The sequence below is a fragment of the Mustela nigripes genome, chromosome 13, assembly GCF_022355385.1.
Source record: "Mustela nigripes isolate SB6536 chromosome 13, MUSNIG.SB6536, whole genome shotgun sequence".
Classification (NCBI taxonomy): domain Eukaryota; kingdom Metazoa; phylum Chordata; class Mammalia; order Carnivora; family Mustelidae; genus Mustela; species Mustela nigripes.
In genome coordinates, this window is record NC_081569.1 from 5,028,565 (window position 1) to 5,053,276 (window position 24,712).

A 24,712-nucleotide genomic window follows, 5' to 3' on the forward strand; every position below is an offset into this window, starting at 1 on the left:
TAACTGCTGAGAAATACACTTAACCTGAGAATTACACCAAGACATTATTGTCAAACTTGTGTTTTTAAAAATATTTTATTTATTTATTTGATAGATAGAGATCACAAGTAGGCAGAGAGAGGCAGGCAGAGAGAGAGGAGGAAGCAGGCTCCCCACTGAGCAGAGAGCCCGATGCGGGGCTTGATCCCAGGACCTTGGGATCATGACCTGAGTCGAAGGCAGAGGCTTTAACCCACTGAGCCACCCAGGTGCCCCTAAACATGTGTTGGTTTTTTTTTTTTTAATTTTATTTATTTATTTGACAGAGAGAGATGACAAGCAGGCAGAGAGGCAGGCAGAGAGAGAGGAGGAAGCAGGCTCCTTGCCTAGCAGAGAGCCCGATGCGGGGCTCGATCCCAGGACCCTGAGATCATGACCCGAGCCGAAGGCAGCGGCTTAACCCACTAAGCCACCCAGGCGCCCCTAAACTTGTGTTTTTAATACACTTTACAAACCTGACCAAAATATTGTTAGAGACACCAAAAATTTCCCATTTGTTTTTGTTTTGGCTAATGCTGTATAAATGGAAAACCTGGTTACGGGCTGGCGGAGAAGGACTTCTTATATGTCTCCATTTCAGGCTCAGAGTAAAATGTTTCCTGTGTTGTATGAGGAACTTGGGCCCTACTTCCTGAAAGTCTCCGCTCTCGTCACCCGAAAGTTCCACTGAAATGATTCTAGATAGCCACCGGGCCAACTGTTCTGTGCTTTTTTTTTTTTTTTTTTGATCCAGTATTTGTCCTTTTGACATATCTTCACCCATGAATAGCTAAAGTCTGTGATCTTACTTTTTCCAGCACAGTAAAGTCCTATTACAAATCCTGCCTCTAATCTCCAGTCCGTAACCAGAGCCCCCTCCTCCTCTGACTCTCACACACCATCCCAGTGTTTCCCCCAGCCAAAATCCATTCAGGGACAGGCACTAGATCTGGGAACATCCCCCGTGCCCCACAGCCCACCAGCACTATTCACACTAGCCAGTCCTAAGCTATTTTCCCTGCCCTGCCTGCACACACCCCAATAAGTCTCTGGCTTAGGCTTTCCCTTGTTCCTCTCTGCATCCTGACCAAACCTGTTGCTTCCCCATGTGGCCCTGTGAGGTGTGCTTCCCCCTTTCAGGAAACATTAACTCATAAAATCTTTCTGTGTCCTCATTCAGGCACTTGCATGAATTAGAATTTTGCAGGTACAATTGAGACAGGAGCCACTGCTCAGTACTCAGACGCAGAATACCAGGCTCGTGTGTGTATCTCTGTCCCCGTGTGTGTTTGTGTGCGCACGTGCACATGCATGCGCACACGGGTAAAAGCGCATATGACATAAAATTTACCATCACTATTTTAAGTTGTACAGTTCATTAACATTCATTCCATTCAAAGTGTTATCCAGTGTTATATTGAGGATGTTATCCCCAACATCCATCTCCAGAACTTTTTTTTCCCCAACATCCATCTCCAGAACTTTTTTTTTTTTTTTAAAGATTTTATTTATTTATTTGACAGAGAGAAATCACAAGTAGATGGAGAAGCAGGCAGAGAGAGAGAGAGAGAGGGAAGCAGGCTCCCCGCTGAGCAGAAAGCCCGATGCGGGACTCGATCCCAGGACCCTGAGATCATGACCTGAGCCGAAGGCAGCGGCTTAACCCACTGAGCCACCCAGGCGCCCCTCCAGAACTTTTTTATCCCCAGAAGTTTTTCATCATCCCAAACATAAATTCTGCCTGGTATCCACCATCTCACTTTCTGTCTCTGAGTTCTGGGTACTTGATATGAGTGGGATCATACAATAGCGGTTGTTTTGTACCTGGCTGGTTGTATTTAACGTACTGTCTTCAGGGTGCATATTGTTACGTGTGTCAGAATTTCATTCCTTTTTGAGACTGATGCATGCTCATTGCATGTATATATTTATTCATCCATTCATCTCCCAGGGGACACCTGGTTTGTTTCCGCCTTTTGGCGATCATCAATGACACTGCTGTGAGCGCTGGCATACAAATGTGGATCTCCACATAAGGACCAGAAAGAGCTTTCTGAAAGCCGTTTAACTTACTTCCCTCCTGAAAAACCTTCTATGGGTAACTAAACAACAGCGAGGCGCTTGCGTATTAAGTGACTGAAGCTCAGGTCAGGATCCTGAGAAGAGTCCCATATCATGCTCCCTGCTGGGCAGGAGGCTTGATTCTTCCTCTCCTCCTGCTCTTCCCCCTTGCTCATTTTCTCTCTCTCTCTCTCTCTGCCAAATAAATAAAATCTTTTTAGAAAACCAAAAACAGGGGCGCCTGGGTGGCTCAGAGGGTTGGGCCTCTGCCATCAGCTCACATCGTGATCTCAGAGTCCTGGGATGGAGCCCCGCATCAGGCTCTCTGCCCAGCGGGGAGCCTGCTTCCCCCTCTCTCTCTGCCTGCCTCTCTGCCTACTTGTGATTCTCTCTCTCTCTCTCTGTAAAATAAATAAATAAAACCTTAAAAAAAAAAAACAAAAAACAACGAGCAACAATGAGATACCATTACACACCCTGCAGAATAGCTAAAATGAAAAGGATTGGCAATTTCAGTGTTGGCAAGGATGCAGACAATGGGACAGTCACATAGTGTTAGTGGTAGTATAAAATGATACCAACCACTTTGGAAACATGACTGTTTCTACCCAATAGCCCAGAAATCCCATTCCTAGATACTATTTACCCAAGAAAAAGTAATGCATACAATCACAAAGACTTACACAAAAATGTCCATAGCAGCTTTATTTATAACAGTTACTGGGGGAAAAAACGCTAATGTCCCTCTGTAGATGAATGGATAAATAAATTGTGGCATGCTCATACAATAGTGTAGTCGTGTTAAAGAATAACTTTTTAAAAGATTTTATTTATTTATTTGACAGAGAGAGATCCCAAGTAGACAGAGAGGCAGACAGAGAGAGAGGTAGAAGCAGGCTCCCTGCTGAGCAGGGAGCCCGATGCGGGGCTCAATCCCAGGACCCTGGGATCATAACCTGAGCCAAAGGCAGAGGCTTAACCCACTGAGCCACCCAGGCGCCCCAAGAATAATTTTTATAAAGTCAAGTCATAATTCTCTTAACCCACTGAACCAGCCAGGCACCCCAAATCATGATTCTCTTAGATATAAAATAAACACATGTCAAAGGTTTGATTTAACTCTTTAATAAGATCCAGAAAGATAGTACAACTGATTCAAAGGGAAATTCAAAGGACCACACATATAAACTATAATTAAATAAGAAATAATGAAATATTTACAAATAGATGAAAAACTGGCAAGACTGAAGAAATCGACAGTAATTAAATGCATTCCACTGGACACAATTTGCATTTTTCTAGACAAGAACCATTTCTTGAAAAAACCTTAGAGTTGTTCTTTATATCGAAGACAATGAAAGGTGTAGAGCCCACATAGAATCCGATATCCCTGAGTGTGTGCTAAGCAACACCTTATTTTTCATTGGACAAGAATATTTGGGGGACCATTTCAAAGTTTTCATGAATTTTCTATACATTACATAGTAATAAAAAGAATGAGTTGGTGGTACACTCAATATACATGAAGCTCACAGACATTACATTGAGCCACAAAGGGCAGATGTGGAGGAGTATACACTGTGATACCTGCTTATGGCTGGGGCGCAAGAGAGATGGGAAGCTCCCCATGGGAATCCTACTGGGTGCTGGAAATGGTATATACCCCGATTTGGGTGGTGGAGATACACATATGTACAAAATTAGTGAACAAGCCTTCTCCTATCCTACTTGTCCCCAGATCCCTCCAACAATTGCTATTTATCTTTAGGATGAAGTCCAAACTCAGATCTGGTCCCTATTTTGTCTCCTGTCATCTATCTCTGTTGCTCATTTTCCTGACATTTCCTCAAAGGTCCCTTACGGTGTTTTTTCCTGTTCCCTGGCCTTTCCCACCAAACCATACCTCTCACTCATCTCGCAGTCTTACCTAACGCTGCCAGTCTGTGTAGGTGTCCCTCCTGGGTGCTCCCAAAACATCGATCAGTGTTCCTATCACTTTTGCCACCGACCTGCAAGTCTAACATCCTGTGCGCTCCCTGAGAAAGTTCTCAAGCTCAGCACAATGCCTGGCAATAGGGAAGGCAGAGATGTGAAAGACAAGAAAAAAGCTAAAGGAAAATTAAGGCAGTGTGTGGCCCAGGAGATTTCAGCTGAGTGTCACCCTTCATTGAGTTCTGAGACGATCCTACTTTCCTTTCTGGGTAGTACCCTTGAGTCTGAGTATTCGGAGCTCTCTAGATTTTTCATACCTTGTACTTTGTCTCTATCCTGCTATTTGGCCTTCTCACTATTAAAAACCTGCTTTTGCTTTTCCCCATGTGTTTTGTTTGACTGCAGCGTGTTATCTTTGTAGCATTTTAAAATCGGCAGATTTCACATAAATTTTCAATTTTTCTTAGAAGAAAGAAAGGGAAGGAGGGAGGAAAAGAGGGAAGGGGAAAGCGGGGTAGGAAGAAACATCTGGCATCACAGGGCCCCAGTCTGGCGTGGCAACACTCGGCGGCAACAGCAGCGTGGCTTCGCACTCGGGGAGCGCACACGTCCCCCGAAGCAGCTGAGTTTGCGACCCCTTTCCCGGTCGATGACATGTACAGTAGCTCGCGCAAGCTCGGGTGGGGCAGAGGCCAGCGTTTCAAGGAGGTGGAGGGGAGAATCCGTCGAAGCCTCACAGAAACATTGGGTAAGAGCCTGGGCCTGGTCTGTGGAAACTGCCAAGTCTCGGGCTCCTCTCAAACTCCGGGGGTTTTCACTCCCGCCCCAGCGCTCCGTTTAAGGGGCCCGTCTTATTGAAAGCCTCCACCGACAAGAAACACAGGGCACACAAAGATCCCGAGAGTACCGGAAGCCCGGGGGTTAACTGAGGTCACGTGACCCCGACTTCCGCACTCTGATTGGGCGTTGGGGACGCCCCCGTCCCAGGGGCGGGGACAGGTGCCATGGGGTGACGACATTGGTCGGTTTCCTCAGGAAACAGCCAATCGGGATCGGCCGGCTTCCGGCGCGAAATGAGCTGGCGCTCCGCGCCGGGGCGGAGGAGGCTGCGCGGGGAGTTTGGACCGGGTTACCGCCCGCTGCGAGCTTGCTGGATAGGTGAGTGCGGCGCGCTCGGACTTACGGGCGGACAGGCCTGGCCCAGCTCCCGCGACTCGGCCCCCGGGCCGAAGAGGAAGGCTCTCAGGTTCCTCCGTTGCCCGCTCCGGTTCGGCGCGGCCCGCGAAGCCGTGCTCGGTCGCGGCCAGTAGCCTGAGAGGAGAGCCGAAAGCACGCGTGTTCGCAGACCCGCGCACAGAGGCGCGGGGGTGGGGCCGGGGCCGCCCCGGGCGTCGGTGGGAGAGCCGGCCCAGCACCCACGGTGTTTGGTTCTGTGCGCCGGTGCCTACCGGGGTCCCAGCCCAGACCCCTGGCACTCCGCACCCGCCCCCCAAGACCAAAGCTCGTCCTCTTCCTGTGTCCTTCCACGGGCACGCGCTGGGCTCCGGGGTTTTGGGTGCGCTGCGTGTCACGTGCTCGGGACCCATTAGCTTACAAGTGTGGCTCCGCGGCACCTCCGCGAAGGGGAGTGGTTGCGGACACAGGCTGCGTCGCATTGCCTGGATCCAATCCCGGCTCTCCCGGTACGAACCCCGTGGCGGCCCACTCGTCATTTAAACTCTGACTCGGTGTCCCTCTGTCTTAAGGCGGAAATCATCTCTTCCACATCCTGGAGGTTTCGTTAGGATGAAATGGCTTAATGTAGCCAATGGATGCTTCAGGGAGTACTTGGTACGTAGTAAGGGTTCCGTTACCCCAAGTAGGTAAAACTGCCCTCCTTTTGACGAGGAGAATCTGAAGCACCAGTAGGTTGTCCCTGTGTTAAAAGAGCTGCCTGACTCCAAGGCGTCTTCCACACCAGACTTCCTCCCGTACCCCTCACGTGCCCTCAGGTTACTCAGCGTTTTGGACATATAACGGGCTGAGATGGGGGAGGCACATGCCAGCTCCTGGTGCCACCAGTGCAGACAAGTAGCACTTCTGTGTCCCGTCAGGGTTCAGGGGCAGTAACGGCAGAGACTGGGGTAGATGTCAGACATTGGGGGGCGCCTGGGTGGCTCGGTGGGTTAAAGCCTCTGCCTTCGGCTCGGGTCATGATCTCAGGGTCCTGGGATCGAGCCCCGCATCGGGCTGGCTCTCTGCTCAGCTGGGGAGCCTGCTTCCCCCTCTCTCTCTGCCTGCCTCTCTGCCTACTTGTGATCTCTGTCAAATAAATAAATAAAATCTTTAAAGAAAAAAAGAAATTGGGAAGGCAGACAGAAGTATTGCATAGGAGGAATGTAAATAGAACTATATTGAACCAAAGTTTTGTTAGCCAGGCTGCTGTTGGAAGGTAGCTTATAGTCTGAGAGGGAACAAAATTTCTGGGTCTGGAGTTCTTTTCAGTGCGGATCACCATGATAGCCACCATATTCATTCTATTTCTTTCTTTTTTTTTTTTTTTTTTTCCCCTTAAGATTTTACTTTTTTGACAGAGATCGCAAGTAGGCAGAAGGGCAGGCAGAAAGAGAGGGGGAAGCAGGCTCCCTGTGAGCAGAGAGCCTGATGCAGAGCTTGATCCCAGGACCCTGAAATCAGGACGTGAGCCCAAGGAAGAGGCTTAACCCACTGAGCCACCCAGGTGCCCATCGTTCTATTTCTTTTTTTTTTTCTTTTTTTTTTACTGATAAGAAAACCCAGAATTTAAAAACTACACAAAGCCCTTGTGGTTAGGTGTGTACTGAAAGTCCAATATGCAGAGAAATCATATGCATCCAGTTGGGGATAGTCAGTAGTATCTATGAACGAGGGAGAAGGGAAGAGATAAGAAGAGTGGGAGGGATTTGAAATATATTTGAAGCACTTTATGCCTTTGAAAGAGAGTAGGACAGAATTTGACTTCTTAAATTTGGTTGGTGAGTACATGGGTATCATTTTTTTTGTATGCTTGAAATATGTAAGGTTAAATATATATTAAACGATTATATTTTTCATACTAGTTTTAACCAAATACACACTTATTCCAACATATAATACCTATTCTCTGTATATACTTTTATGTACTTCTTTTAATGGAAGAAAGGATAGAACAAAGAGGCCCAAAGTAATTGCAAAGTACCCGGGAATGGAATGCTAAAAGCCCTAGGGTTCGCCATTGCTGGGAGCATGTCTTAAGCAGTCTCCTTCTCCAAGCACCTGCTGTTCCATTGGCACAAATACGCCATGGACACGCTTCACACCCCCCACCCTGTCTGGAACTGTACACCTGCCCTTCAAGACCCAGTTCAGTATTCTTTTGAAAGCTTCTCTGGTTTTCCTGAGTTTTTCCTTCATCTGGGAAGCTATAGACCTGCCCCCACCTCCACACTGGCCCATTTTGTTTTTTAAATTGAAGTATAGATGGCACAGAATGTTACCTTCGTTTCAGGTGTGCACCGTAGTGATTTGACAGCTCTAGACTGCATGCGGTGCTTGCTGCAAGTGTAGCTACCACCTGTCACCGCCCAAAGCCGCTACGATACCATTGACTCTATGCCCTGCACTGTACCTTTCATCCCCGTGACTTGTTCATTCCCTGCCTAGAAACCTGTACTTCCCATTCCCCTTCACCCATTTTGCCTGTCCCCAGACCCCTCCTCTCTGGCAGCCATCAGTTTGTTCTCCGTATTTATGGGTCACAGACTTTTAAAAGAAGAGACGTTTTGTGGGACTTACTTCATTGAGTTGTAATTACTTGTTGACATGTCCATTTCCTGCCGGTCTAGAAGCTCATCTAGGGAAGTAATTAGGTCTTGCCTGCCTCTACTCCAGTGCCCAGAATGGTGCCTGGCATGGAGTGAAAAACACATGCTGAAGTCAGCTTGTGGAAGGTCATGGGGTTATGACATATGGACTTGGTCCTTTAGAATTGCAAGGAACTATTAGATTTACTTTGTTTAAAAATTCCTGTATCTTAATGAAACCCATTCGCAGTATCAAGGAAAATATTACACCCATAATTCTAGCTTTCAACCACATCAGCTATTTTCCTTTGTCATGGGTCCTTCCCGAATTTTAGCTATACAGATTCTTAGCTGTAAGCATAATGTACTCATAATTTACTCTTTTGTTTTTCCAATATCAAAGTACTCCCATGTAGCCACTAGGTCTTCATGACTGTGATTTATCTTATAAATTATCTCAGTATTGCACTCTCTTTGGTTTAATCGGTATGCAGTGTTACTTCGTGCTATTAATTCTTAGAAAAGAAAATGTTTTCCCATAAGTTTATTCAGTGTCTGTGTAGTCTGGTGAACTGTGTGTTTATACTCTCTGATCATTTGTTCATGGGAACTTTGGTGTTCTTTGTATGGTGGTTTTTTTTTTAAGATTTTTAAAAAAATTTATTTATCTGACAGATCTCAAGTAGGCAGAGAGGCAGGCAGAGAGAGAGGGAAGCAGACTCCCCACCGAGCAGATAGCCCGATGCCGGGCTTGATCCCAGGACCCTGAGATCATGACGTGAGCCGAAGGCAGAGGCTTAACCCATTGAGCCATCCGGGGGCCCCTCTTTGTATGTTTTTAATACTAATTCTTTGTTTTTGCCAACTTTCATTTCTCACAGAAATTTTTTAAAAGGATTTTATTTATTTTAGAGAGAAAGAGCTCATGCGTGGCGGTGAAGGGCAGAAGGAGGTGGGGGAGAGAATCCTAAGCAGGGTCCAAGTTGAGCACAGAGCGTGATTGGGGCTCGATCTCATGACCCTGAAATCATAACCTGAGCTGAAACCAAGAGTCAAATGCTTAACCAACTGAGCCACCCAGTGCCCCTCTCAAAGAAATTTTTTGAGAAAGAGGCTACATAGTATCTTAGGAAGTACATAGTATATGTATATATACAATTTAAAGATTAATTATTTAAAAATTGCAAAGTTTAAAAATTATAAAGTTTAATTAACAGTAAATTATGTAAACATAAATAATGATTATAAAATAGTAATTTCACATAACCATCAAACAGATCAAGAAATAGAGTATTCCCGGTGTCCCTGGAGTATGACTTCCCTCTTAAGCAGTCTCCTTCTCCCCGCACTAGAGAGAACTATTCTGATTTTGTGATGATTATCTTGTCTTCATAGTTTACCCTATGTATACATCCATGGGTAACATAGTTCAGTTTTACCAGTTTTGAGATCTGTAGTTCATGTATATACTCTCCTTTGTCTTATTTGGTTTGACATTATGTTTGTGAGATTCTTCCATATTGTGGATACAGGCTTTTTAAAAATTTTTTAAATAATTTTTAATAAACATCTATGTTATTGCTGTATTTATTTATGTTATTATGTGATTGTGCCACAGTATCTGTCCTGGTGTTTTGGGTTTTGTTGTGGGTTTTCTGTTTGTTTGTTTAAAGATTTTACTTATTTATTTGACAGACAGAGATCACAAGTAGGCAGAGAGGCAGGCAGAGAGAGAAAGGGAAACAGGCTCCCTGCTGAGCAGAGCGACCTATGCCGGGGCTCGATCCCAGGACTCTGAGATCATGACCTGAGCCGACGGCAGAGGCTTAACAACCACTGAGCCACCCAGTTGCCCCTATTTGTTTGTTCTTACCTATCTTGCTTTTTATGGCATTTGGATTGTTTTCAGGTTTTGGCTATTAATGTCGTTGTGAATGTTCTTGTACATATGCCCTGGTGCACATGTTCACAAGTTTGTATATGTAAGTCAGAGAACTACTGGGCTGAAGAGTGTGTGTACCTTATACTTTATAAGGCCAAATTGTTTTCAAAGGTGGTTGCACTCCCTCCCACCAGTATGTAAGACTTTCCTTTGCCCCACATTCTTGCTAATATTTGATATTGTCTTGTAAATTTTGCGTATTTAGTAGGTATATGTATAGTAGTGTTTTCTTATGGTTTCAATTCCCTGGATTATTAGTAAAGGTGAGCTCCGTGTTGTTTATGGAATGTTTCCTTATTTGTAAAGTGTCTGTTCGAATTTTTTGTCTTTCTTAGCAGCCATCTTGCTTTATCTCATTACTTTGTAGGAATTGTTTAAACATCCCAAACCCTACTAATTTGTCAGGTACATATAATGCAAATGTCATCTCTGTGGCTTTTGAACACAGATTTTAAATATGGTAGTCTACCATTGTTAAGCATCTTTTTTTGTGAAATGCCATAGGTAATAAAAGTGCAAAAAACATCTGTATAAGCTGTGTAGGAATGAGTTAGCATAGTAGGCCCGAGACTTCTCTTTAGAAGGACCTCCTTGCAAGATTGGTTCTTGGCTGGTGAATGGGAACTTGGCTTTTGAAACGTTTCCTAAGCCAATATGGTTGTTTTGCCTACCTGGGACACTAACATCTGCTTTCATTCTGAGAGTCCACATTTTCGGTGGACAGAGGGTTCCTTTGTAACCAGCCCCCAGTAAAAACCCTCGATTTTGCATCTCTGGCAGGTTTTCAGGGGCAGAAATGGTGCATCTTCCCTGAGCGAGAGTGTGCTCTCATGGCAGGTAGAGAGCAGTATCCTACAAGCTCTGCGTGGTAGGCCTTTTCCCCTTGCTGATCTGGCTGATCCCTGCTCTCTGTTGCTACAGTAAATCTTAGCTGCGAGTAGTACTTACTATATGCTGAGTCCTAGAAGTTGTTCAGTGAAGCACTGAACGTGAGGGAGTGGTCTGGGAACCCCCAAAATAGCTTAATGACATATTTGTCAAAGCTCAGAATATGAGCTTTCTGCTCATATTTGTCAAAGCGAATACCCCTGTACTTAGCAAAAAAGCACATAGCTAACACCCTCAGAGGGTGTCTGCCCCATCTCATCCTGTACCCCAAAGACAACCTTCATCCTGACTTTCGTGTGATCATTACCTTGCTTTTCTTTACATTCACTTGTCTCAAAAGTCTTGATGCTCTTTTAGGCTATTTGACACATAAAAAGATTCTTAAATTAAGATGTAATTCTCACAGACCTGTACCCTTGGGGCAAATAATACGTTGTATGTTAATTTTTTTTAAAAAGGTGTAATTCAATTTTGCAGTCTTTTTTCTTTTTTTTTTCTTTTTTTTTTTTTTAAAGATTTTTTTAATTTATTTATTTGACGGAGAGAGATCACAAGTAGGTAGAGAGGCAGGCAGAGAGAGAGAGGAGGAGGAAACAGGCTCCCTGCCGAGCAGAGAGCCCGATGCGGGACTCGATCCCAGGACCCTGAGATCATGACCTGAGCCGAAGGCAGGGGCTTAACCCACTGAGCCACCCAGGCGCCCTTGCAGTCTTTTTTCTTTTTGTTAGTGCTTTTTGTATCTTATCTGAGAAATCTCTGGGAAGGTATAAAGTTATTTTATATTATCCTGCAGAAACTTGATTTTTTTTTTTAAATTTTATTTGCTTTTGAGAGAGAGAGAAAGTGAGAGTGCACGCATATGCTGGAGAGGGGCAGAAGGAGAGGGATAAGCAGACTCCCCCGTGAGTGGAGAGCCTATGTGGGGCTTGATCCTTTGGGATCATGACTTGAGCCAAAGGTAGACATTTAACTGACTGAGCCACTCAGGCACCCCCAGAAACTTTATTGTTTTGCCCTTTACATTTAGATCTGCAGTTCACTTGAAAGTGATTTGTGGGGCACCTGGATGGCTCAGTGGGTTGGGCAGCTGCCTTCGGCTGAGGTCATGATCTCAGGGTCCTGGGATCAAGTCCTGCATCGGGCTCTCTGCTCAGCAGGGAGCCTGCTTCCCTCTCTCTCTCTCTGCCTGCCTCTCTGCCTACTTTTGATCTCTCTCTGTCAAATAAATAAATAAAATCTTTAAAAAAGAAAGAAAGAAAGGGATGTGTGTGTATGGAGTGAATGAAGTAGGGTTTAAACTTCATTTCTTTTCCATGTAGCTATCCAGTGTCCCAGCACTAACTATCAGAAAGATTGATTCTCTGATGTGCTGCAGTTATAAGTGTCATAAATTATTATAATTTGTCTGTGTATGGGTTTGTTTTGGGGTCCTTTTACTCTTCCACTGGTCTTCCTGCCTGTCCTTATATCATCACTGCTTGCTTTTTTTTTCTTTTTTCTTTTCTTTTCTTTTTTTTTTTTTTTTTTTGAGACAGAGCACCTACAAGCATGGCGGGGAGCAAAGGGAGAGGGAAAAAGAATCTCAAGCAGGGTCCATGCTCAGTGCAGAGCGCAATGTGGGTCTTGATCTCATGACCCTGAGATCATGACCTGAGCTGAAATCAAGAGTCAGACACTCAAATTTACTAAGCTACCCAGGCACTGCATCACTACTATGGTTTTAAACAAGTTTTTTATTACGTCTTTATGTGTCTGGCAGAGCAAGTCTTAAGCACAGATATTTGCTTGAAGTGGCTATAAGGCTATCAGGTTTTCTGGTTGTTGTTGTTGTTTTTTAAGGTTTTATTTATTTGAGAGAGAGAACGTGTACACAGATGGAGAGTGAGAGGGAGAAGTAGACTCCCTGCTGAGTAGGGAAGCCAATATGAGCTTGATCCTGGGCCTCCAAGATCATGACCTGAGCCAAAGGCAGACACTTAACCAACAGAGCCACCCAGCGCCCCTTCTGTTTCTTTTTGAGTGACTATTGATAAGTTAATTTTTAAAGAAGTTAAAGATTAAGATTAAGATTTTAAAGTTTATTGGCACAATGTTCAGGATCTATTATGATATTTCAATGTAAATGGTATATGTAATTAAGTCTCTTCTTTCAGTCCTGTTACTGATTTGTGTCTTTTCTCTTGTTTTTGGTAAATCTTTTCACAAAACAAACTTTTTGCTTATTGAGCCTCTCTAGCATTTGTTTATTGTTTTTAGTTGTTTATAATTTTCTCCTTTCTATTCTCATTAGGCTTAGTTTGTTTTACATTTTGTAACTAAATTGGATAGATGCTTTCTGCTCACTAACTTTCTGCCTTCTTTTCTGACAGTATGACTCTACATTTCCTGCTCACTACCTCTTTAGTTGCATATCATATTTTTATATATGGACTTTTGTTATTTTTCAGTTGCAAATATATCCAGTTCTCATTGTGATATCTTATTTGATGCACAGTTTATTTATATTTATTTCTAAACATGGAGATTTCCTGTATTTTTTTTTCTTTTACTTTGAAAAATAAAAAATCTTAGGAAAAGTTGAAGGATTAGTACCGTAATGCTCTTTTTTTTTTTTTTTTAAAGATTTTATTTACTTATTTGACAGAGAGAGATCACAGTAGGCAGAGAGGCAGGCAGAGAGAGGGGGGGAAGCAGGCTCCCTGCTGAGCAGAGAGCCCGATGCAGGGCTTGATCCCAGGACCCTGAGATCATGACCTGAGCCAAAGGCAGGAGCTTAACCCACTGAGCCACCCAGGCCCCCCCCCCCCCGCCTTTTTAAAGATTATTTCTTTATTTATTCGAAGAGAGGAATGGGCAGGCCAGGGGAGGAGCATGGAGAGAGAGACAGGCAGACTCCAAACTGAATGCAGGGCCCAAGGCCGGGCTCGATTTCAGGACCCTGAGATCATGACCTGAGCCAAAAGCAAGAGTTGGACACTTAACCAACTGAGGCACCCAAGTCCCCCATGATCTATCTTCTTAAGTATACATTTGCATTCATAAAAATAGTTCATATGATAGGTTGCAAGGAAAAGATTGGTAATTTCTCTAAAGTAGAAATATTAGAAACAGTCCTTATCACTATACAACAAAACTAGAAATTTAAAATGAAATTTTAAAAAAACAAAAGACTGGTCTATATGGAAAATGAAACCCTCAATTAAAAGAACTCTTGGATGCAGGGGAACTGCAAATTGATATAAAGGATTCCTGAAAATTAATTAAATGAAAACACAACATTAGATTCTGTAAGATACATATAAAGTAGTGGTTGGGGGGATTTATTGTCTTACAATTCAGGAAGGGAAATAAATGAAATAAATTCTAAACTTAGAAAGTTAGAAAAAGAACAAAGTAAAACAAAAGAAAGCACAAGAGAATAAAAAACAATAAAGATAAAAGCAGAGGTTAATGAGATGGAGAAGAGAGAAACATCTGATTGAGAAATCACAATCTTAGATCTCAAACCATTTAACAAACCAGGTAAACTAATTGCTAAGTTAAGAACATTAGGAGAAATCACAAATACAAAATAACAAGTGGAGAAAAATGTTAATAATATTAATTTGCATACTTCTGTGTTAAGTGATTTTGAAAATTCAAATGAAATGGAAAATTATTTAGGAAAATACAATTTACCAAAATTGACGCCAGCAAAGATTGGAAGTTAAATCACTCAATTTTCATAGAATAAGGTTATGAAAGAACTGTCCCATTGAACACACACCAGAAAAACCCACTAGATCTAAATGGTTTCACAGAGAAACTTTATTGAAAAATTTTTGAGTCCATGTAATCCCAGTGCTAAGTACATTGTTTCAGAGCATAGGAAATGAAGGAAAACTTCCAAATTCTTTATTAGTTAGCTTTTTATTCTTAGAATTATTGGTTTAGTCATCTGTCTTTAGTTGTTGAAGGGCTAAAGTGAAATAAAATTTCCCCCAAACTTTTCAGTCTTCTAGATATCTTTGGGTTTTATGTTTTTAAAAGCAGCTTTATTGATCTACAGTAAACTGTGTATGTGTAGAATGTATGGTTTTTTGCAGGGGTGGGGTGGAGGGAGAGGGAGAGAATCCCAGGCTGACTCTGTGCTAATCATGGACCCAGCGGTCATGACCTGAGCCAAAGTCGGGATTCAGTTGCTCAACCAGCTGAGCCATGCAGGTGTCCCTGTGAAGTGTACAATTGGATTAGTTTTGTTAGGAGATATCATCACTATATTCAGGTTCATTAACCTGTTCATCTTTCCTAAATTTTCCTCATGCCCATTTGTATTGCCTCCTTCCTGCTCCCCTTCCCCTAGTCCAGAATGAAGAACTCTTATAGTTTCTTAAAACAAACAAATACAGACCTAATTAAAAGTGGGCAAAGGAACAGCAAAACCAAAAGACAACTGACAGAATGGGAGAAGATATTTGCAAACAACATATCAGATAAAGGGCTAGTATCCAAATTCTATAAAGAGCTTAGCAAACTCAACACCCAAAGAATAAAGAATCCAATCAAGAAATGGGCAGAGGACATGAACAGACATTTCTGCAAAGAAGGCATCCATATGGCCAACAGGCACATGAAAAAGTGCTCCACATCACTCGACATCAGGGAATTACAAATCAAAACCACAATGAGATATTACCTCACACCAGTCAGAATGGCTAAAATTAACTAGTCAGGAAATGACAGATGCTGGCTAGAATGCGGAGAAAGGGGAACCCTCCTGCACTGTTGGTGGGAATGCAGGCTGGTGCAACCACTCTGGAAAACAGCATGGATTCCTTAAAAAGTTGAAAATAGAGCTACCTTACGACCCAGCAATTGCACTACTGGGTATTTACCCTAAAGATACAGATGTAGTGATCCAAAGGGGCACGTGCACCCGAATGTTTATAGCAGCAATGTCCACAAAGTGAAAGAACCTAGATGTCCATCAACAGATGAATGGATAAAGAAGAAGTGGTATATATAGTCAATGGAATACTATGCAGCCATCAAAAAAAATGATATCTTGCCATTTGTGACAACGTGGATGGAACTAGAGGGTGTTATGCTTAGCGAAATAAGTCAATCAGAGAAAGACAACTATCCTATGATCTCCCTGATATGAGGAAGTGGAATGCAATATGGGGGGCTTAGGGGGGTGGGAAACGAATAAATGAAACAAGATGAGATCGGGAGGGAGACAAACCATACGAGACTCTGAATGTCACAAAACAAACTGAGGGTGGCAGGGGGGGGGGCGTATGGAGAGGGTGGAGGGGTTATGGACATTGGGGAGGGTATGTGATATGGTGAGTGCTGTGAAGTGTTTAAACCTGGCAATTCACAGACCTGTACCCTTGGGGCTAATAATACATTACATGTTTATAAAAAAAATTAAAATAAGGGGTGCCTGGGTGGCTCAGTGTGTTAAAGCCTCTGCCTTTGGCTCAGGTCATGATCTTAGAGTCCTGGGATCGAGCCCCACATCGGGCTCTCTGCTCCGCGGGGAGCCTGCTTCCTCCTTCCCCCTCTCTCTCTGCCTGCCTCTCTGCCTACTTATGATCTCTGTCTGTCAAATAAATAAATAAAATCTTTTTTTTTAAATTAAAATAAAAAAATAAAATTAGAAAAAAGAAAGAAAAAGTGGGCAAAGGATTTGAGTGGACATTTGAGCGAAAACATGAAAAGATGCTCGACATCACTAATTTATTAGAGAAATGCAAACTGAAAACACAAGATATCTCACACTCACTAGGATGGTTACTATAAAAAACAGAACAGAAAATAACTTGTGTTGATGAGGATGTGGAGAAATTGTGCCCTGTTGGTGGGAATGTAGAATGGTATAGCCACTGTGGAACATAGTATGGCTATTCCTCAAAAATTAAAAATAATAGAATTACTATAGGATCCAGGAATTTCACTCCTGGTATAGACCCAAAGGAATTGAAATTGAAAGCAGGGTTTCAGAGATATTTGTACACACATGTTCACAGCAACATTATTCACAATAACCAAAAAGTGGAAACAACCCAAATGTCCATCGACAGAAAAATGGATAAACAAAATGTGTTCGATCCATACAATAGAATGTCACTAAGCTTTAAAAAGGAAGGAAATTCTGACACATGCTACAGCATGAATAAACCTTGAAGACAATATACTAAGTGAAACAAACCATTCACAAAAAGACAAACACTGTATGGGTCCACTAAAGCAGTCAAATTCATAGACGCAGAAAGAATGGTGATTGTTAGGGGATGGGGAAAGGGAAGTAGAGAGTTATTGTTTAACAGGCATAGTGTTTCAGTTTTGCAAGATGAGAAAGTTCTGGCAATTGGTTGCACGACAATGTGAATATACTTTATTCCACTGAACCAATGCTCAAGATGGTAAATTTTATATTACATGTAATTTAGCACAGTTAAAAAAGGATATAGGAGCAGCTTTAAGGAGCTCCATTCCCACTAATCAAATATGAAAGCGTTTAAGTGTGGAAATAATGACAGTAATGGATGACAACCCACCAAATACATTAAGAATCCTTCCTGATAAAAAGCAAATAGGGGAGAAGGGAAAGTTCTTTATACTCACATGCCAGCTACTGAACGATAGTGCCCACTACAAAGACTGATGGATGGGGTTATGAAAACCATCATTGCACAATTCTGCTGTTTACTATCACACTATTATTTCTTCAGGCCTGAATCATCAATGGATACTAAAACAATTACTTTTTCTAATTATCTTATTAGTGATTTCTGGCATAATTAATTTGGTTGGACAACATCTTGTGACTTCAATCCACTGAAATTGTTGAGACTTGCCTTATAGCCTAGTACATGGTCAGCTTCTGTAGGCATCTGTTCTTGAAAAGAATGCACATTTTGTAATTGTAAAGGTTGTGTTATTCAGAGCTGGGTGGTTGCTGATTGTTTAGTTACTTATTCTATCAATTACTGAGAGCTAATTTTAAATCTATAATTATAGTCTTTTGCTTATAATTTTATCAGTTTTCCTTCATGTAATTTGCAGATACTTCATGGGCCATACAGATCTAAAGTTTTCTATCTTTCTAGTGAATTGAATTTTTTTTTTTTAAGATTTTATTTATTTGACAGAGAGACAGCAAGAGAGAGAACAGAAGCAGGGGGTGGGAGGAGGGTGGGAGAAGGGAGAGGGAGAAGCAGGCTTCCTGCTGATCAGGAAGCCTAATGTGGGGCTCGATCCCAGGACCCTGATCTCATGACCTGAGCCGAAGGCAGATGCTTAATGACTGAGCCACCCAGGTGCCCCAGAATTTATCATTCTACCGTGACCCTCTTCATCTCTAGTAAGGCATTCTGTCTTAAGAATCTGTTTGTCTGGTATTAATATAGCAATCTCAGCTTGCTTCTGGTGAGTTTTTACTTTTTTTTTTTCATCTTTCAGCCTTTCTATACACCTAGTGTTTCAGACATGTCTCTGACAAACAGCAGATACAGTAGTTAGATTTCATTGTTTAAGTTCAGATTGATAATCTTTTCAGCCAGAGTGGTCAGTTTATATTTATTGTAACTAACAAATATTTGGATTTAAATCTACTACCAACTTATTTTGTACTTTGTATTACATTTTCCCTTTTCTCTCCTTTCTTATAGCTTTTCTTAAAGGTTTATTTGAGAGGGAGAAAGCATGCAAGCAGAGGGCTGGTGGCGAGGGAGAGGAAGAGAATCCCAAGTAGACTCCCTGCTGAGCATGGAGTCCAAGCCGGGGCTGCCCTGAGATCATGACCTGAGCTGATATCAAGAGTTTTAAGTCATTATATTTTTATTCTTCAGTGGTTACCAAGAAAGTGCAGCATGCACATTTGTCTTCTCAAAGTGTGAAGCTAAATAACACCATACACCCCTTATAACACAGGCCTTGGAGCACATTAACTCTCTTTATTTCACTTATGTGTCATTATTGTTGGGTATTTTAATGATTTATTTCAGCCCTGCAAGACATTATTGTTGCTTTGCACAGTTAGGGTTTTTGTGGATTTAGCCACATATTTACCACGGTCTTGACTTCCTTCCTTGATATCATCTGTCAGTTATCTAGATGATAGTTCCAATTATCATCTAGAACTTCCAGATAGGCTCACTTTTCTACTACCTGAAGTACCTCCTTCAGAATCTCATTTAATGAGAGTCGCTGGTAGAAAATTCTTGGTTCTGATGATCTGAAAGTGTTTTTATTTTACCTTGTGTTTCTTTTATGACAACTTTGAGATATAATTCACAAAACATAAAATTCATCCATTTAAAGAGTACAACTCAGTGGCTCTTACTATATTCGTAGACTTGTATAGCCATTGTCACAGCTGATTTCAGAATATTTTCCTCAACCCAAAGAGAACCTCCACACCCCTTGCCGTCACCCCCAATCTGATCATCACCCCATCCCCAGGCAAGCACTAACCTACTTTCTTTATACAGCTTTGCTTATTCTGTACATTTCATATAATTGGAATCATACCATATGCCTTTTTTTGTGACTGGCTTTTTATCCCTTAGCATAGTATTTCAAGGTTCATCATTATTGAAGCATGAATCAGTACTGTATTCCTTTGTATGACCAAATAATATTTCATCACAGGGACACACATGTTTTATTTTTCCATTTGTCAGTGGATGGCCATTTGGGTTGTTTCTACTTTCTGGCTATTGCAAATAATGCCTCTATGAACATTCAGGTACAAGTATTTGCTTGAATCCATGTTTTCCATTCTTTTGAGTGTATATCTAGGAGTGAAATCGCTCTGTTTAGGCTTTTGAAGTACTGCCAGACTTTTCTAACACAGCTGCACCATTTTGTACTCTCAATAGCAGTGTATGAGTGTTCCGATTTCTCTGCATCCTCAACACTTATTATCCATTGCTTTTGTTATAGTCAGTTTAAAAGTAACAGCTTTACTGAGATGTAATGTAATTCACATATCACAAAATTCATCCTTTTAAAGAATACAATTCAGTCTCAGTTTTTGAGGGATATTTTTGCTGGGAAAAGAGTTCTAGGTTATTTTCTATGAGCACATGGAAATACCATTCTGCTGCCTCCTGATTTTCATTTGTGCTAAAGAGATCAATTTTCTGTTCAAATGTTGTACAATGATATAATGTGATGTGGATTTCTTTTTTATCTATCCTGCTCAGAATTTGTCTGCATTCTTGAATCTGAAGATTCTTGTCTTTGATTCTGGAAACTTCCCAGCTGTTACCTTTTTAAGTATTAGTTCTGCCCCAGTTTCTCCTCTTTCTGGAACTAGATTTCTGTTTAATTTCTGTAACAGTTTCTGACTGTATCTTCCATGTCTTCTAATTTCTCATATTTTGTACCTGTTTATATGCGTATGCATTTGTTAAGTCAGAAACCATGAAGGATCTTAGATTTTGTCCTTCTTTTAAACTAGGAAGTTAGCCTGTCACAGGATTTTATACACACGTACATGCACATTTGCATAGGTATTATTGAGACCCAAGACCCCTGGATCAGAGATAAAGACAAGTTATTGTAGCAAACACAGCCAGCAATATCTTGCATCAGTTCCCCCTGCCCTAATTCCCACAGGGTGAGGTGATAAGGGCAAGGTGATACTGTGAGTATATACAGTTTAGTGCATTACAGAAAAGGAACTCCAAAATTCAGAGACTCTGAACAGTTAAGGGTTGCTGACACACTGCACGTCCTTCCCTCCAGAGAGATTACTCGTTACCCTAGGATGTAGGCAAATCTGCCCCGGGTGAGATGGGGAAGGTGCCTTAAGGTTTGTGACCCTGAAATGTAAGGAAATGTCTCCAGGGACTTTGTCTTTACTACTGTGGGTTGTCTCTGGGGAGGTGTGACTCCAGCTCTCTCTGGAGGGACACACTATGTCTAACTGCCAAAGATTTAACATGTCCTTTGCTCAGTAGGCTTGGACCATGTAGGAATGTGAGAAATCCCTGGAAACTGATTCTGGACACTTTCTTGTGATTTTCCTTCCCATTTAGTAATTATCTCTTTAGTTGTGTGTAATGTACTGGTAAATCCATTCATTGAATTCTTAATTTTGGTTATTGTATTTCTCATTTTTAGAAGTTCTCTTGGCAAGATCATTTTTATAGTTTTCTGTTTACTGCAGATACTTCCAAACTCGTTTTTGATTTTTCTAAACATAATAAATGCAAGTGTTTTACACTTTCATGCCTAATACTGCTCAGCTGTTTTTCTATTACAACTAGTTCTCATTTCTGGTGCCCTGTTTCCTTGTGTGCTTGGCTATTTTTGTCTGTGTTTGCTATGCATTGTCTTGAAGAATTATTTATGGGAATTATTTAAGCCCTAAGATAAAGGTATATTTCTCCAGGGATGTTTTTGCATTTGCTTCTGCCAGGTGTTCTGGAGTTAGGATCACTTTAATCTAAATTCATGACTCAAAGTTTTAAGAATTTATTCAGGTGTAAAAATTGATTCGAAAATATTTTTGGACTTGTGGTCTCATGGTCTGTTCCACTTAGTCCCTCAGCAGCTGGTAACTTCTCTTCGCTTACAGACACCAGGGATAGAAATCGAGTTTAATTTTGGTTTACGTTTTCCCAAATCATATAGCCATTGGGGGTGCTGGTTTTATAGGGGAACATTTCCCACCCTGGTTAGGCCTTAACTCTCATTCTGTCCACCTTTTCCCTCCAAAGCTATAAAAATTGATGTCCATATTCTCAGGATCAGACATCTGTCTTAGGACAAAAGCAATTTCAGAGCTTTCCATGACACTCTGGTTGCCCACTTTTGTTTAGATTTTGACCTGATAATTTTTTTAACTTGTCATAGATTTGATGTATTTAATAATTCTTTTTTTTACCCAACACCAATCTAGAGCAACTGTCAACAAACCTTTTCTATAAAGGGCCAGATAGTAAATATTTTATGCTTTGCAGACCAGATAATCTCTGTCATAACTACCCAACTATGGTGTTAAAGCTGTCATAGGTAGTATGGAAACAAAGAAGTATGGGTGCGTTTCAGTAAAACATTGCTTACAGAAATTGGCTGCAGGCCAGGTTTGGCCAGTGAGTTGTAGTTTGCCAGCTCCTGATCTAGAGTATATTGCTTGCTGTATACTCCAATAACACTTGTTAAATACTCATTATTTCCCCATTTTGTTATGTTTCTCTCACCACATGTTAAACATTATGTTTTAGAGACTAGGGTTTTTTTTTTCTTTTTCTTTTTTTTCTTAAGATTTTATTTACTTGAGAGAGAGAGAGCATGAGAGGGGGAAGGGTCAGAGGGAGAAGCAGACTCCCTGTTGAGCAAGGAGCTGGATGTGGAGCTTGATCCTGGGACTCCAAGTTCATGACCTGAACTGAAGCCAGTCGCCTAACCAATTAGGCACCCTTAGGTTATTCTTTTTTTAAGATGGGTACCATGCCATTTAAATTCCTGTTACAGTTAACATAATTGTATTTCCCCAATGTTATTTCATATTCTTGTCTTGTGCTTTTGTCAAATGAACTTTAGAAGTATTTTTATTGAGTTTTATGAAGTATTCTTGTGGTGTTTTCATTGAAATTTTGTTAAACTCATGAATTAACTTACCAAAAACTGTTATCTTAATGATATTTAAACCTTTCATTGAAGAATATGAAGCTTTTGTCTATGAAATATTTTTCCAATTTTTTCTTTATTTCTCCCAGTAATATTTGGTCATTTTCTTTATATCATGAAGATATATGTCTTTTGTTAGGTTAATTGGTAGTTAGTACTTTTCATTGCTATTGTTAACTGAATGCTTTTTAAAAATTGTATTTTCTAGTTAGTTATTACCACTACACGAGAATGCACGTGACTTCTGTGGATTTCTACTTGTCTTTTATTTAACCACTTCGCTGAAGTTTTAATTATGTATTGTTATGACTGATTTTCTTTGCATTGTGTTGGTGTATAATCATATTGTCTGCATGTAATGATACTCTAATCTCTTCTAGAATTTTCTTTTTTGAATATTTTCACATTGACAAAATGTCCTGTATGAGAGAGAGAAAATAAGAGAATGGCCTTGTCTTTTGTCCCTGGGTTTAATGGATTCACTCCTATTGTAAAATATAAGTGTGGGCCTTAATTTTAACTTCCAGTTCTGTGGTTCAGTCTATCTATTAGAAATGGTTTGAGTTTTATCAGATGGCTTTTCAAAAATGCATTGGTAATACGTACTGTATAATTTTATATATATGGATGAAGAAGTTCAAGAAAAACTAATCATTGGTAATAGAGTAAGAAAGTGGTTACATCTGGGGTAAATTAACTGGGAAAGGGGACAAGAAGGCATATTGCAGTATTAGAAATGTTCTATACTATGTTTTGAATGTCGTTTATATAGTTGAATATGTAAGTAAACCTATATTGAGATTTACATTTAAGATCAGTGTACTTTACTGCCTGTATGTTTTACCCCAGTAGAAATGTATTTTTTAAAGTCTATTGATCTGATCGTACTGATTTTTATTAAGATGACATATCATATTAATGATTTTACTTAACGTTAAACCAGCTTTACATTTCTGGGATAAGGCATAGTTGTTCACAGTTATAGGTTTTTTGAGGGATGCCTGGGAGGTACAGTTGATTAAGTACCTCTTAGTTTCGGCTCAGGTCACGATCTCAGGGTTGTGAGATTGAGCCGTGCATTGGGCTCCATGCTCCAAGCCAAGTTGGCTTGAATTTCTCCCTCCCTCTCTCTCTGCTCCACCCCCCCCACCCTGTGCACATATGTACTCTCTCTCTCATTCTCTCTCTCTCTCAAATAAATAAATCTTTAAAATAATAAAGTCCTTTTGAGCCATCTTTTCTATACTCTTTAAAATTGATTTTATGCTTTCATTTAATAAGTTTTAGCTAAGTGCTAGGTATTTAGAGATGCTGTGGGTTATGAAATCAATAAGGGTCCAATCTTTGCATTGTACTCACAATCTAGTAGAAGAAATAACCAATCAAATAATTTTTTAAATGTATGTAGAGTTACAACTATGATAAGAACTGCAGGTGGGAGGTATTTGTTATTATGAGAGTGTGTTATAGGGGAATTGTTCTTCATCAAACACATACACACATATCTGTGTAGATACAGATATATATGTTGCTTACTCTCTACTGGAGACCATTCTAAACACTCCACAAATACTAATTCATTCAAATTCACATAGCAACCACATGAGGTAGGTGGGCATTGTATAGATGAGGTATCTGAAATGCAGAGTGGTTAAATGATAATGTCTAAGGTTCAGGAGAGGCTCTCACATGTTTTGAAGGTAAAGGGATGCCAGTTGAGAAGGATGAACTAATTATACAGGAAGGAGAAAAATCAGTAATAAACAGAGTAAGGTTTTGGGGAAGATGGAGGATGTGTAGGGGACCTGAGGGTTCAGGTAGAGAACTTGACCTTGTCAAAGAGAGTAGGCTGGATCCACATAAAGGGGGAGCTTGCGTGTTTGGCAGCAGAAAGGTGAGGAAGTTTCCTATGGTCTTTTCTCTGTTCTCTGTAATGTATAAAGGAAGTCATCTGCTGAGAGAGAGGAGTAAGAAGTTTGAGGAGAAGTAACTTGAGAGTAGATTGGTCAGAGAACTATACTTTTACCCCGCAGAGCAGCAGGCCCATTTGAGGTTGGTGAGCATGAATTTAAGTTTCTTATTTGGTTCTTACGATGTTTTAGGGTCAAGACCATGCTTGTGTTGTAGAATGAATTTGGTGCTTTTTAGAGAAACTTTATAGTTCTTTTCGGTTTTGACTGTTCATTTTGGTTTCCTATTATATCAATATTGAAGACATCTCTTTTTTAATGAAAAGTCTGTTTAATTTAGATTTTTCATATCAACTCTAATACGTTGGTACTTAGTGTTTCTGTTTCCCTTTTTTTTTTTTTTTTAAGATTTTATTTATTTATTTGACAGAGATAAATCACAAGTAGGCAGAGAGGCAGGCAGAGAGAGAGAGAGAGGAAGAAGCAGGCTCCCCACTGAGCAGAGAGCCCGATGTGGGGCTCGATCCCAA

The 24,712-nt window shown here is 41.0% G+C and overlaps 1 protein-coding gene across 2 annotated transcripts in view; it reads left to right on the forward strand.

Moving 5' to 3' along the window:
• Positions 1-5,022: 5,022 nt before the first annotated feature.
• BLM (BLM RecQ like helicase) overlaps positions 5,023-24,712 on the forward strand; it is a 91,049-nt gene continuing 71,359 nt past the window's right edge. The window contains exon 1 of one of the 2 annotated variants that reach the window (XM_059371532.1): positions 5,023-5,169. The gene's annotated coding sequence lies outside the window, so the exon portion shown is untranslated. The remainder of the gene's footprint in view (positions 5,170-24,712) is intronic. The other variant, XM_059371531.1, reaches the window with a different exon arrangement.